At 34.5% G+C, this 13,888-nt stretch overlaps 1 long non-coding RNA gene across 5 annotated transcripts in view; it reads right to left on the bottom strand.

Annotated features, from left to right (window-relative positions):
• Positions 1 to 13,888, bottom strand: part of LOC145683314 (uncharacterized) — a 564,956-nt gene that overhangs the window by 303,849 nt on the left and 247,219 nt on the right. The window lies entirely within an intron of this gene.

The raw sequence follows: 13,888 nt of genomic DNA, 5'->3' as shown, positions 1-13,888 counted from the left end.
TTTATTGAGCAAATTCCCAGGAAGAGCATAACTTTGCCATTTTACACAGCAAAATATTGACGAGAGAAATAAAGAACTAAAATAACATAAAAAAACGTGTTAAAAACGCTGTAAGAGTAACAGTATTTCGTCATGAATCACTTAATTGCTGTTCCTGATACCGGGTATTTCGAAAAAATCCACGTTAGTTATTAAATTATTATAACAGTTTGGTAGTCTGTAAAACTAAAAATCTCTATATAATTGCCAACCTAGAGTGGGCAAGATGGAAAAGGTAGGTATTCTGGCTAACGTGGGAAGGGACATATAAAGTTAGTTCCTGAAGTGATGTTTCCGTTCTGAAGTTTCGATTAACCATTTTACGATGAAATTTCATGTTAGAGATATTTTTGCGTATTCCCTGTGTATTAGGATGGCGCAAAGGTTCATTTTTTCATAATATTCGACGTGCAAGAGCACGAAACTAGAGTACAGAAATAAAGAAATTGAGATTTGAGCCAAGTTTGATGAGATGTGTATTTGGTGTCATGGCCTGTATGCGAGAGCAATGTCCGATCTTGGATGCTATTATAGTTTTAGGAAAGTCGCTTATGATGAAAGTGTGCTTAGTTTAGTAAATCGATAAAGAAGCCCCAACATGCGCAAGGAATTCTTGTAGATTGGGATGTTGTTTTCAGGGAATGTGAATTTCGAATCAAAGATGACATCATGATCACTGTGAATGGAAGAAATTGTAAAAGGGAAATCAATTATACCTTATGTAGAGCGAACATAATTTTATTTACGAACCAACTCTAATAACAATTCCTTACTGTTCATTTTCAAGTGCAAGATTTTACATAAGCCTATAAGGTAATCCATGCTTTTCTGTAACACAATTGATTCATGGAGACACGAGATTCTCTGTATAATTTACAGTCTTCAGCGAAAAGCAGAAGGACACTAGGATTAAGTGATAAGTTTGAGTAAAGATCATCCATATATAGGAAAAATACCATGGGCCCAAGTACACTCCCTTGAGATCATGGGTTGCGAATTAAAGTCGCCCCGCAAAGAATAACTCTCTCTCTCTCTCTACTGTCCTTCACGTAACTGAGGATTAAATAGAGAAATTTACCAAGTACATGCTATTCCATAAAGAATGGCATCACTCTTTATTGTTGTTTTCAGGAAAAAATATCTAAGCCCAACATCGGGTATCGACGGAAGAAAGGGAACCAGGTTTGAACCTACAAAAAAACATTTGCAATCGGGAAAAGATTTGCAGTTGTGTATTTCTTCTTTTAAATGTAATAATACTTGTTATGAAGTGTAGATAAAAACCAATATTGATTGAAATACGGTACTCAATGATGCATTATTTCGAAACATTAATCTCAGTATATGGTTAATACGTATAAGAAATATAATAGTATATAATAAATATAAAATAACATCTCGATATGTAAAATATCCTTTCCTTATGCAAATGACTGATGAATGTTAAGACATAGAACATATTTCTCGCCTACGTAGTGAAAAAAATCAAAATTGAATAGTAAATAAAAATGTCATTGCCTTGTAAGTCCGCTATACGTCGCCAGAAGAAGCTTACCCAACGTGCATGTATTAGCTTAGTAGTAAGCTGTTGGATTTCAAATCGTAATGTCAAGAGTTCGATTTCCAAATGCTTCATAGGTTTTTTTATGATTTTTTTTCATAATGTCCAAAAATTATATAAAATATTTACATTATATCTTATGAAGTATATTTGTTCGCTACTGTTATATAGAGTGCACTTCACAACACTCTTATAACAGCATATTATTTACGTTCTTGAAATATATTCTTATAGGGATAAAAATGTGTATAAACAGACAATCGAAAGTCGGATAGTGGTTCCAGACGATCAAATTTTCCAGATACCCCTAAGGTCACGTGAGGAGACTTAAATTCTTTTACAACGGAGAGTCTTTATATAGAGTTCCAGTTTAATTCTCTGATATGCTTTCCTATATGCATCTCTCACCGTCTCGATTTGTGTGTGTGTGTGTATATATAAGTGTTTCGCAGTATTCCAAGTTTAGTGCAACGGTTGCAACATATATGAGTATCATTGTCATTGAGTACCGGAAATTCAAAGTCGTGTTTCTTCATATTGGTTTAATCTTTTCATGTTAGATCAAAGGCAGAAGCTAATTTTTTGTTAGTAGTATTGCACAAAAGTCGGATACAAGGTGTGGTTTACTGCTATAAATATTTTCAGAAATTTGTATGTAGCCCTGGAAAGGTTGTTTTTTCGGGTTAAGGTGGAGATATTAACATTGTGGCCAAGACCTTTCTGAATGAATTACACGCTCCATTCTTCTCGGCATGGAAACAATTCAACTGGTGACAAATCTATCTCTTTCCCCTACCTCCAGTTCTGTCTCTGCTTTTTCTCTATCATATTAGGTCTTTGCGCTCTCCCAGTTTGTTATATGAATACTTTATTTGGGGACCCTCGAAATAAATTTCATATATGCACATTTTCACTACAATTTGTCGGCACCCAAAAGGAAAATTGTAAGTAGTTATTCACGTGTCCCTCCCCGAAAAAAAATCCTTAAATACGCCACTGTATATTCATTGTTTTTGACGCTTCCTACCCATATCCGTGTAAAGTGCGAAGTATAAGGGATATGAGGGGGACATCCCCTTTGGTGATGCTGGATGTATGCTACAAATAGAGGCACCATTTGAGACTTCGCTTGACGGAGGCAAGAGCACCACCGACATAAGACTTTCAGATTTTGTACTAGTATATTAATAGACAATTAATTAAAGTATATGTATTCCTCAAACTCTCGTGAGTTTATTGTGCCCTCTTTTTGCCCTAAATGACGCCCTTGGCTACATTTGTCATAGTCTCTCTTGCTATTGTCATCTGAAATGACCCCTGGTTATAGAATACATCCAGCATTGCGAAAGAGAATTTTCCCTTATCCCCCTTGTAATTCGCACTGTCCACTGATAAGGACACGAAGACTAAGAACATTTTTTACACAACGACTATGGTAACCATAATATAACTAGTGATATCAATATATATCGGCGCATTTAGAATTTTATTTCGGGAGGGTGATGCACCACACTTGAATAAGCAGTTACATAAGCAAAGGAGAGGAACTGAAAAGTTATGAAATTGTGGGATGGTAGCCCGGTTTTGTGTATTCATACGGCTAGCATATTGGCCTGCGGAACCAGAGATCCTAGTTTCAATTCTCTCGCAAAGTAATAATTTTATGTGTACTCTTTTGCACTCAAATAAACAATCCCTAAATTTTAACTTCGATAAAAATTATGTAAATTAGTCGTAAATTATTTGCAAGAAAATACAAATTGCAACAAAAATGGTTTGTTTTTGTTGTAAATAACCCTATGAACTCTGATAATAATAACTCTATTACTAAGAACCACTTCATAAACCTAGTTCGCAAAACAATTATCGAAATTTATTTTGTGTGTAACTTGAATAAAATACTAATTGAGGCTAAAATGTATAAAATTAATATTTGGGAAAACAGATAAAAAGGCTCCCTTGCGCGGGAAACGAACTCAAGACCTCTGAGGCTAGAATAATATTTTAAAAATTATTAGCATACTTGTCTTCGGTGAGAGACATCTGAGTTTGAATCGGAAAGTAAATCCGGTTTCAGAATGTAAAAGCGCATATGGTTTAATAAAGAGGAAGATATTTTACTGGCAGTTTTCCAGAGTAGGATGACCGATTGATTTACATGTAACACTTCCCAAGTGTAACACTCCAATTTTGATAAAATTTAATAGGTAGATATCACACGTAAATGAATACGTGCTTTTTTCTACTTTCTGCAGAAGCCCCCACCTAAAAGTTTGAAAGTTGACGCCCGAAAGGCAAGAAGAACTCTGCCGAAATGAATGAGATTGTGCACATATATTGTAGGCGTAAAAGGAGTGAATACGTATTTCGCATTTTCATGAAAAAATGGGCGGAGTGTAAACGCTGTCTACGTGTCCACTGTTTGCAATGTCTCCAACTACGAGCCGTCAGTTGTAACGATTATGGGCGTACCTCTCTGCATGCGAGTGCTATTACCAGACTCCCAGTATCTAAAGTTATTACCTCACCCACCAGTAAACAGCTATCTTTCCAAATATAATACTCCTCTGGAGGAGGTGGCCGCGGTGGCTCAGCGGTAGAGCGTTCCCCTCTGGTTCTTTGGGTCCCGGGTTCCATTCCAGCCCCTACCAAGTGAACTTTGTGGTGGACAAACACCGTGTGAGTGGGTATTCTCGGGGTTCTCGAGTTTCCTCAATTTTCTTCATTTCACCATTTCATTTATTTCTCATAATAACAGTCTCCTTTAGCCTAACCGGCATAAGCGTGGGACGTAAAACAAAGATCTCATTTCATTTATTTCACTTCCTCTGGAGGAGGAATGATAGAGCCACTAACTTAAAATAATTAACTTCACGAAGTTTGTTTTCGACCAGATCGGTTTAAGATCCCCTTTTTCCCTTATTTCCTTTAACTTACTCAAGCGAGGCAGAGAGAAAAGATGCGTTAAATATCTCTTAATACTTTAAATATCCGAGAACAAGCTTTCTTGTCGACCAATTCTAGATTAACCTTTTTATTCACTCCGTTTGCAAGAATCTTGGGTAGTTCTTAATACAACTAGCATACCAGACTCAAATTATAATGAAAACTCATCAAATTTCCTATTTTTGATATCTTTATTTCAATAAAGAGTGAAGTATAGCTCAGAATGGTCTATGATTTGTAGATAAAATATTTATTTGCCCTCCCGAGACTGAGAAGGGCTTGAGTATAACTCTATACTAATCCGTAAAGAATAGGGAATTAGTTTCTACTATAATAGATCTAAGAATTTCCTACTTTAGTCCTTAAGACAAAATTACATAAACTAATACTCTAATTAATCACGGTCCACTCAGGACACGTTCTCTTACAAGCTGATAAAGCGAAGGAATTTACAGTACTAAAGGTGCCTTCACCAGTTATCCAGCACCTGGCCTAAACCTAAGCGAGGAAAATCCTGGAACCAGACCATCCTCAAGAGGGATACTATCTAACGATTTACTAGGAATAGGTTCAGAGAGGAAATAGCAATATACCCTAGTAAGAGACCTTTCTAGATCTGCAATCAGATCTATACAGATAGCTTAAACCTATTCCAATCCAATAGCATTCTAGAGCGGAACAACATGTGTATTTCAAAAGCAAACAATCAGCCTGGCCTTATATAGCCATACGTCAGCTGCACTTGAACCAGGAGCCCTCCAATTCAAAAGCAATAAGCCTATACACTAGACCCAAGCAAGGAGCCAAGGCAAACTCTAATGTAAACTACTACCACTGAATTTCCTTGTTAAAGCATTTAAAGAGAAATCGCGAGCTAAACATTATCCAAAATCAAAATATATTTATTTATTTCCTTAGATTGAGAAGTAAAACAAATAAAGCTCTACGCTTCCCGTGGACTCACTTGCCCACTCGCTATACTATTCATGAACTTTTCGGCTAATTCTGAAAATACCCTCACGACAGTCATCATTTAAACTGTTTTATCCAAGGAATTCCCATTCCGTGAAATGGAACCAGAGAAAAACAAAACTCCCTCTCCTGCTATTCGAATCACTAAATGGTTTCCCACCTCACGAGAATGCCTTTTATATATATGTGAGGTTCGTAAAGATATCCTGTTTTTGTAGCAAAACTACCTATCGAACCATTATAACAATATACATATACGGAAATTTTAAATAAACCCTCGTATTAATTAACGCCAATTCTTGGAAATAAAACGCAACCAGAAAACATTCGGAGGAGAGCGAAGCACAGGAATTTTTGACCCAAACAGTTCCACGCTTTTCCAGACAGCCCTGCATCCCCCGTCAGACCAAATTAGGTAAGGAATTTTGCTACTCTCTTTACTGACGCCCACGCAAAATAGACATGAGCAAAAACAACAAATTCTACGTAATATAATTTTATTCATAATAATGATCTTTTTCATATTAATGGACGCATCAATATTTCCTATACAAGTTCAATTGAGAAAAAATTGAATTATTGTTCCTTAGTAGTGGAGCAGTGAAGTGAAAATTAAGTGTTTTCTATGAACTGTTTTGTCTTGATAGTGTATTCTTGCACTGCTCAACAGGCTACAAACTGAGGCTCTCAAAAGACGCGCGTCAGAGTGTTTACAAACTTCATGATAGTACTACGTATTGAGTTTGCACTTTCAGACATACTTTATTAAGTTGCATAGATATTTAGTGTTTAAATAATTCAATATATCTGGCAACGAAGTATAAAATTGTGTAAGAGAATGCAACTTTGTTTCTAACATTTTATTGTGTTGTACGTCGATGACGAACTTACAATGGTTTCGTCTGCCTATAAGTGACGGCGAATTAGAAGAAGATGTAATTGAAATTTGTACCACGAAGATCGTGATATTTTATATGCCGAAGAGAATCTTTTATGCAACATAATGAGAGTGAAATATCTGCAGTGAATTCCTTTGTCATTAGTTGATTCACCGCACTCATTCGGTCGTAAAAATCGTGCGCATTAACGATATCGTCCCGTGATCGTGTACAAGTTATTGGGCCATTTTATATCAAGTGATAATTTTTGAGAATAGTTCAAAAGTGTTATTGTGTTATCACGCGTTTTTAGATGTTTTATTTTCATGAAAAGTTAGTATCAAATATAAGTATTTTGCAAATATCTACATCTATATCTATATCTATCTATCTATCTATCTATCTATCTATATCTATATCTATATCTATATCTATCTATCTATATATATATATATATATATATCCTCACGGCATTGTCAAGGCTCTACATTTTTATTTTACATTTATTACTGCAACCGGGTGTTTCTGACTGCAGTATACGGTAGCATCGATCATCACAGTCATTCGAAGAACTGAAAACGTACTCTGTACACAAACAGGCTATGGTTGTGAACTCGGAAAGCCTGGTACTTCTGTTTGTCAAGGTCAAAAAGTGGGAGAAAAATGATGTGTAGATTGTAAAGAGGGTGCAACAGTGACTCATGCTTGTAACAAACATATTCATTTGCAGTTCGTGCACATTCCGTCTGTAGTTGTACTGTGGCACAACGTATATTGTAACTGTATAACTATTGCAAACCGCTTGTAGGACTATTGGCGTATGTGACGACCGAAACAGCTCTGACTGCGATAAGGCACTGCCGTGCTGTTTTTGCTTTTTTTCTCCTTTGCCATTTGTGAGACGCCAAACATGTTGTTTTTGCTTGTTGCACGCGCTGAACGGGTTCCTGCGGAGCGAAGTATTTAAGAAGTTGACTACATATTCTTCTTTACGATAATTTTAAATTGGTTAACTGTTGAAAAGAATACGAAAACAAAGCTGTACTTGTAAATGCATATTAGTCGGGGACGTAGCTACTGGCAAACGTAATATTATTGGGTTCTGAAGTAAAACTTTAAATGAAGCTCAGCGTGCGTATACTACAACTGAACAGGAAGCACTAGCGATAGAATTTCTATTCGTAAATGGGGACATCTACTGTATGGTAAACATGTTAAGGTGTATACTGACCTTAACTCATTAGAGTACCTACATAAAATCAGAAACTGGAACTTTCGTTTAGCTCGTTGGAGTCTTGAATTACAAAGTTTTGATTTGAAAATCATTCATATTCGCGGAATAAAGATAGTGACGCCTTGTCTCGCATTATTTTAGCTCCTGAAACTGAAATTCATACGGCGAATAACTCCGAAACATTACCATCGTTTTCCGGAAATATGACCATACAGAAATAAATTGGAAAATAACGTGAGCATCCAGAATATAATTCAGTCATGGAATTCCTTCAAAACCCTACCGACCCATATTCGAAAGCGAAAAACCGGAAATGTCGAAAAATTTTATAAACTTGAGAATGGTGTACTTTTTTTAAAAAAAGTTACTTTCCCAAATTCCTGGTGAATTTGTATTCCACCTTCATTAGTTCGTGTCGTTGTAGAACATGTGCATTGTCAACGAGTTCACTTCGGAATTGAAAAAAAACCTTTGGTTTTGTGAATGAAATTCTTATTGGAAATCCATGAGAAAAGATATTAGTAATTTTATTAATAACTTTATAGTATGTAATAAAAAACAAAGGTAGAAACATCACCTCCGGCAAGACCAATGGAAAGTATTACTGTTAATCGCAGTACGTATTTCCATTGACACCTTAGGGCCGTATGTTTCTTCTTCATCAGGTTATAAGTGTGCATTGTCAATTATGGATGTTTCTACTAGATATTATACTTTGTACCCCATGCGAAATGCAAACATTAAGTGTGTTTTACGTTGAAATGAAATCTTTGAGTTTTACGTCAAACGGTTATGCCGGTTATTCTAAAGGAGACAGTGATGATGAGTAATGAATGAAATGGTGGAATGAAGAAAGTAGGAGGAAACGGGAGAACCCCGAGAAAACCCACGCAGACGGTGTTTATCCACCACAAAGTTCACTTGTCGGAGGGTGGGATCGAACCCGGGACCCTTAGCACCAGAGGTTAACGCTCTACCACTGAGCCACCGCGGTAACTTAAAAACGTAGAAGCAAAGTTTCCCCACAAGACAATGAGTTATTCACAATTTGTAAACTGTTTGCAACGCAATTTTCTTATTAGTTCCCTCTATATAATTATTAAATTTTAACCTTATATTCTTTCCTTTCCTTGCTTCGGGGATTGAAACATATTAACAAATAATCGGAGTAGGGTCTTCCACACTTAATGCAGGCAGTATATTTATATATACGTCGAGCATGACGAGCTCGCATGTGTCGAGTTTATTCCATTTTTAAATAAATGGAATAATTTTAGTGTTGTATTTACCTATGTGTTTTAATATGTAATTTTGGTGAATCATGAAATAATTACGTGAACTTTGTCTTATGTTTTAATTGTATTGAATTACTTTAAATCCTTTGGTAAATGTTTTATGTTAGAATGTAAATGAACATAGCGTTTTGAACTTTATGAATAATGTTCATGATTTAATTCTAGTAAATTTTTGTTTACCAAATAGTAAGAAGTACTTTATTTTCATGAAAAGTGAAAAGATAACAATTTGAATCGTTTAGCGATATATTAGCTATTTTTAAACAGTGTTATGTGTTTTATTTTAGAACAAATGAGTATTATTGCGGAATACTAAATTAATTATCAGAGTTTAGATTTGTTACAGTATATTTAGTTTGTATTACCTATAGCATGTTTTGCATTGTTAAAAATGGCATTGAATAAGATACTTCATTGAATACAATACCTTATCAAACATAATATCTTATCAAATAAAATACTTTATTAAATATGATGTTTCATTGAATACATTATTGCATTGAATATATTAATATGTTTGTATAATTTGCTATAAATTTAAAAAAAATATTATGAAACACAATATTGAATAATACTTCAAGCTATAAGTGATCATTGATTAATATTCAAGCATTGAAATTGTGTTTGTATTTACATTTTGAGAAATGATTAAAATTAAAGAAAGATACGAAGCAACAGCAATAATATAATAGGACTTAAAAGACATTTACGAAATGGCCAGCACGTTATCGTATATAGCCCAAGCGTTCGTTATTCTTCGGATTTTCGTGATTACGTGTCCTCTAGCGAACATGTGAACTGTAATACTTCAGTGTAAACAAACTTAAAACAAGTTTTTTAAGCCTTTATGGACTGATGGAGTGAAGTGATTGTAGTACTATGCTGTAGTGTGATTATGAGGATTTGCACTCCAGGGTTCTTGCCCACTTCTTTGGTACGCATTAGTGGACAGTCGTCCAGCACCATTTATAACAATATAGATATACGGATATACGGAATATAGATATACGGAATATAGATATAAATCAACCCTCGTATTTCATAACGCCAATTCTTGGAAATGAAACGCAACCAGCCAACATTCGGAGGAGAGCGAAACACATGGATTTTTTACCCAAACAATGCCTCGCTTTTCCAGACAGCCCTGCATCCCCGGTCAGACCAAATTAGGTAAGGAATTTTGCTACTCTCTTTACTGACGTCCACGCAAAATAGACATGAGCAACCACAACAAATTCCACGTAATAGTATAGTTTTATTCATAATTATTAACTTTTTCATATTATTGGACGCACGGATATTTCCTATGCAAGTTCAATTGAGAAACAATTGATATAATATTCCTTAGTAGTGGAGCAGTGAAGTGAAAATTAAAAGTTTTCTATGAACTGTTTTGTCTTGATAGTGTGTTTTTGCACTGCTCAACAGGGTACAAAACTGAGATTCTCAAAAGACGCGCGACAGAGTTTTTTACGAACTTCATCATAGTACTACCTATTGAGCTTGCACTTTCAGACATATTTTATTAAGTTGCATAGAATTTTAGTGTTCAAATAATCAAACATATCTCGCATCGAAGTATAAAATGGTGTAAAAAATGCAACTTTGTTCTAACATTTTATTGTGTTGTACGTCAATGACGAACTTACAATGCTTTAGTCTACGTATAAGTGACGGCGAATTAGCAGAAGATTTAATTGAAATTTGTACCACGAAGATCCTGATATTATATATGCCGAAGAGAACCTTGTATGCAACATGATGAAACTGAAATATCTGCAGTGATTTCCTTCATCATTAGTTATTCAACGCACTCATTCGGTCGTAAAAACCGTGCCCATGAACGAATATCGTCCCGTGATCGTATACAAGTTATTGGGCCATTTTATATCAAGTGAAGAATTTTGATAATAATTCAAAAGTGTTCTTATGTTATCACGCGTTTGTAAACCTTTTGTTTTTATGAAAAGTTAGTATCAAATATTAATAGTTTGCAAATATATATATATTCTCTTCTAATATGCGTTGGAAAGTAATGTTTAATAGCATTAAAGTGTATGATTTTACATTGTCCTTTTCTTAGTGAATGGAGGATACTAAATTTTAAGTACGTGCGTGACCTAATTTAGGATTTAACAAGGATTCTAATTTGGAAGAATGTCTTACTTGGTTAGCAGATAAGCGCTTATATACGAAAATGGATTTACGCCAGGCCTATTTTCAAATTCAATTAGATAAAAAGTCCCGAGACATTAACACTATTCTAATGGCTAAGGCATGTTAACAGTATACCCGTCGAGCAGTCGGAACCAAGACTGGAAGTAATATTTTGTCGAGAGCAATGGAAAGAGTATTAGGAAATATGATAGATGAAGTAGTTAAACTTTTTTGATGATGTTTTTATATCTTCCCATTCCATTGAAGAGCATATGAAAACATTTGAGAAAGTGTTGTAAAGGTTTAAAGAATATAATATTACTGTGTCCCTGGATAAATGTTTTTATTTGTCGTATTAACTAGCAAGGCTATGTTATAGAAGGCAACCAGATGGATATAGATACTAGTAGAGTTTCAGCTATTAAAAATATACCACCTCCGAGAAACAGACGTGGGTTGATGAAAATTTTGAGTTTATTTAATTATTATTCCAAGTTTACATATGAAGTTCAAGAGTTAATGCGACCAATTAGTGCTTTGAAGTAACCTAAGGTAAAATTTGAGTGGACCATGGAGCATCGAAGATTGTTAGGTGGGCTAAATAATTTGTTATATGAACATGTAATTTTAAAAACGCCTGATTTAAATAAAAGATTCGTTGTTAATTTCGACGTGTCAGAGAAGAGCGTAGCGGAGTGCATTTCACAAGAAAACGAGAAAGGCAACTTTCATCATGTTGCTTATTTCAGTAAACGACTCTCGGAGGCTGATAAGCACCGGGGTATTTATAAAATTGAGCTTATTAGCCTTGTCAAATCTATATCTCGTTATAAACGTTATTTAGTAAATGAATTTGACGTGCTCACGGATAATAAGGCTTTAACCTGGATATTAAACAATAGTAAAAGACTCCTCAAATTTGGTCCATTGATATAAACGTTATGTCAGTTTGGTTTTAAGATCAAACGTTTTCGGTCAGCTGATAACACAGTAGCAGATTTTTTAACCAGGATGTACGACTTTTTTGAATTTCCAGTTTTAGAAGGACCAGTTGGATTAGCTGCCTTTAAGAATAAAATGAAAAAGGCAAATATGTGTAAGCTTCCTTTGGTTGAAGATTCTACAGATAAGTTGCAGCGGGAAGATATCGAGCTAATGCGATAATAGAACAATTAGAGCGTGGGGAAAATGTTTCTGGCTATTTCTAAATAATAAGATCCTATGAAGAAAACTATTGTAATTCCTAAGAAATTACAAAAAGTTCTGATTGAATACCATCATGATGATAAAATAGTTGGGGTACATTCTGGAACTTATAGAACACTGAAGAAGCTAGTGAGGAAATGTACTTGGAAGAATATGAAGAATCACTTTAAGGAGTATGTTACCACGTGCGATATTTGTCAGAAAACGAAAGAAGTGAATCAGAAGAAGATGGGAAATTTAGTTTCTGAATTCAGCAGAAGAATAAACGCCAATTGGATGTTTGATATTGTAGGAGCTTTTCCAAATTTAAATGGGTATAGGTTTATCTTAATTGGAGTCGATAATGCAAGTAGATTTTTTTGTATTAGAAAAGTTGAGGAATATCAATTCAACGGTGATAGTCAATAAGATGATGGGGAATTTCAGCCGGTCAGGTTTCCAGCAGACCATATCGAGGGATAACGCTTTAATTCTGTGTCAGAGATTTTAAAATATTCCCATTTGGATTAGATATTCGTCATATTAGATTGAGTCCATATCAGCCTCGAGGAAATGCATTTGAAAGATTTATCAAGACCATGAAGGCGGCTTAATGAGCTTACATTTCCAAGAAACAACATCTGTGGTCCAAACTAATTCTGCAGTTAAAGTTCACCTTAAACATCAGTGAACATCAGGTACTGAAGATGTGTCCAGTCGAGTTGTTTTTAGGACGTCCATATTCAACACCTTTAGAAAGCCGATGGAACATCGTAAGTTCCGATTATGGAGATAAGTCGGTTGCTGAACTATGGAATAATGCAATGGAAAACATGGAGAAGAGCTGGGGTAAAAGGCGTAATTTGATGATGAAACGGAGGAATCCAGTAAATTTGTGTATTGCTGACAAAGTATTGTTGAAGTCTAATGTAAAATCATCATTGAAAGACAGAATTGCTACATCATTAGCCAAAAATGGTATGGTCCACTTGTTGTAAGGAGATTTTTAACAGATCTTATATCAGATGAAAATGATTCACCAGAATCTTATCATAGATCGCATGCCCTTAAGTTAAAGTATATAAATCTAGAAAAATTTTAAATCGAGAAGTTCATAATAATAGTAATTCTCAATAAAAACATCCTTGCTGAATCCTTAGAATTTATATTACAAACTATTTTTAAAATAGTCTAGATTGTTCTTAATTGAGTTTAGAATTCGAAATTCGAAGATGAAATTTTAATTAAAGTGTATATAAATACAGTTTGTTGAAGTTAATATTGATGAAACCTTAACTTATTGATATATATAAAATAAATATTACTGTTGCCATACTAAGAGAAAAATATTTAATATATATATATATATATATATATATATATATATATATACTATTCAAAAAATAATTGAATATATTTCATATTTTTTCGTTTAAATTATGTAAATTGAATTGTTTGACGTGGTTAATAATGTTTTTGTGTTTCTTAGCTATCCAGGAAGAAGAGTTGGAGAATTTTTCTCAGAGGCGTCGAGGTTGTAACAGAATCGTCACAAAAAATAAGTATTGTATATTTAGATATATTATCTGTTCAATTATTTATCTCTTCATCATTAAAAAGG

The sequence above is a fragment of the Thermobia domestica genome, chromosome 4 (genome assembly GCF_964235325.1).
Source record: "Thermobia domestica chromosome 4, izTheDome1.hap1.1, whole genome shotgun sequence".
Classification (NCBI taxonomy): domain Eukaryota; kingdom Metazoa; phylum Arthropoda; class Insecta; order Zygentoma; family Lepismatidae; genus Thermobia; species Thermobia domestica.
The sequence above is the reverse complement of the archived record's forward strand: the minus strand, read 5'-3'. Positions and strand labels throughout refer to the sequence as shown.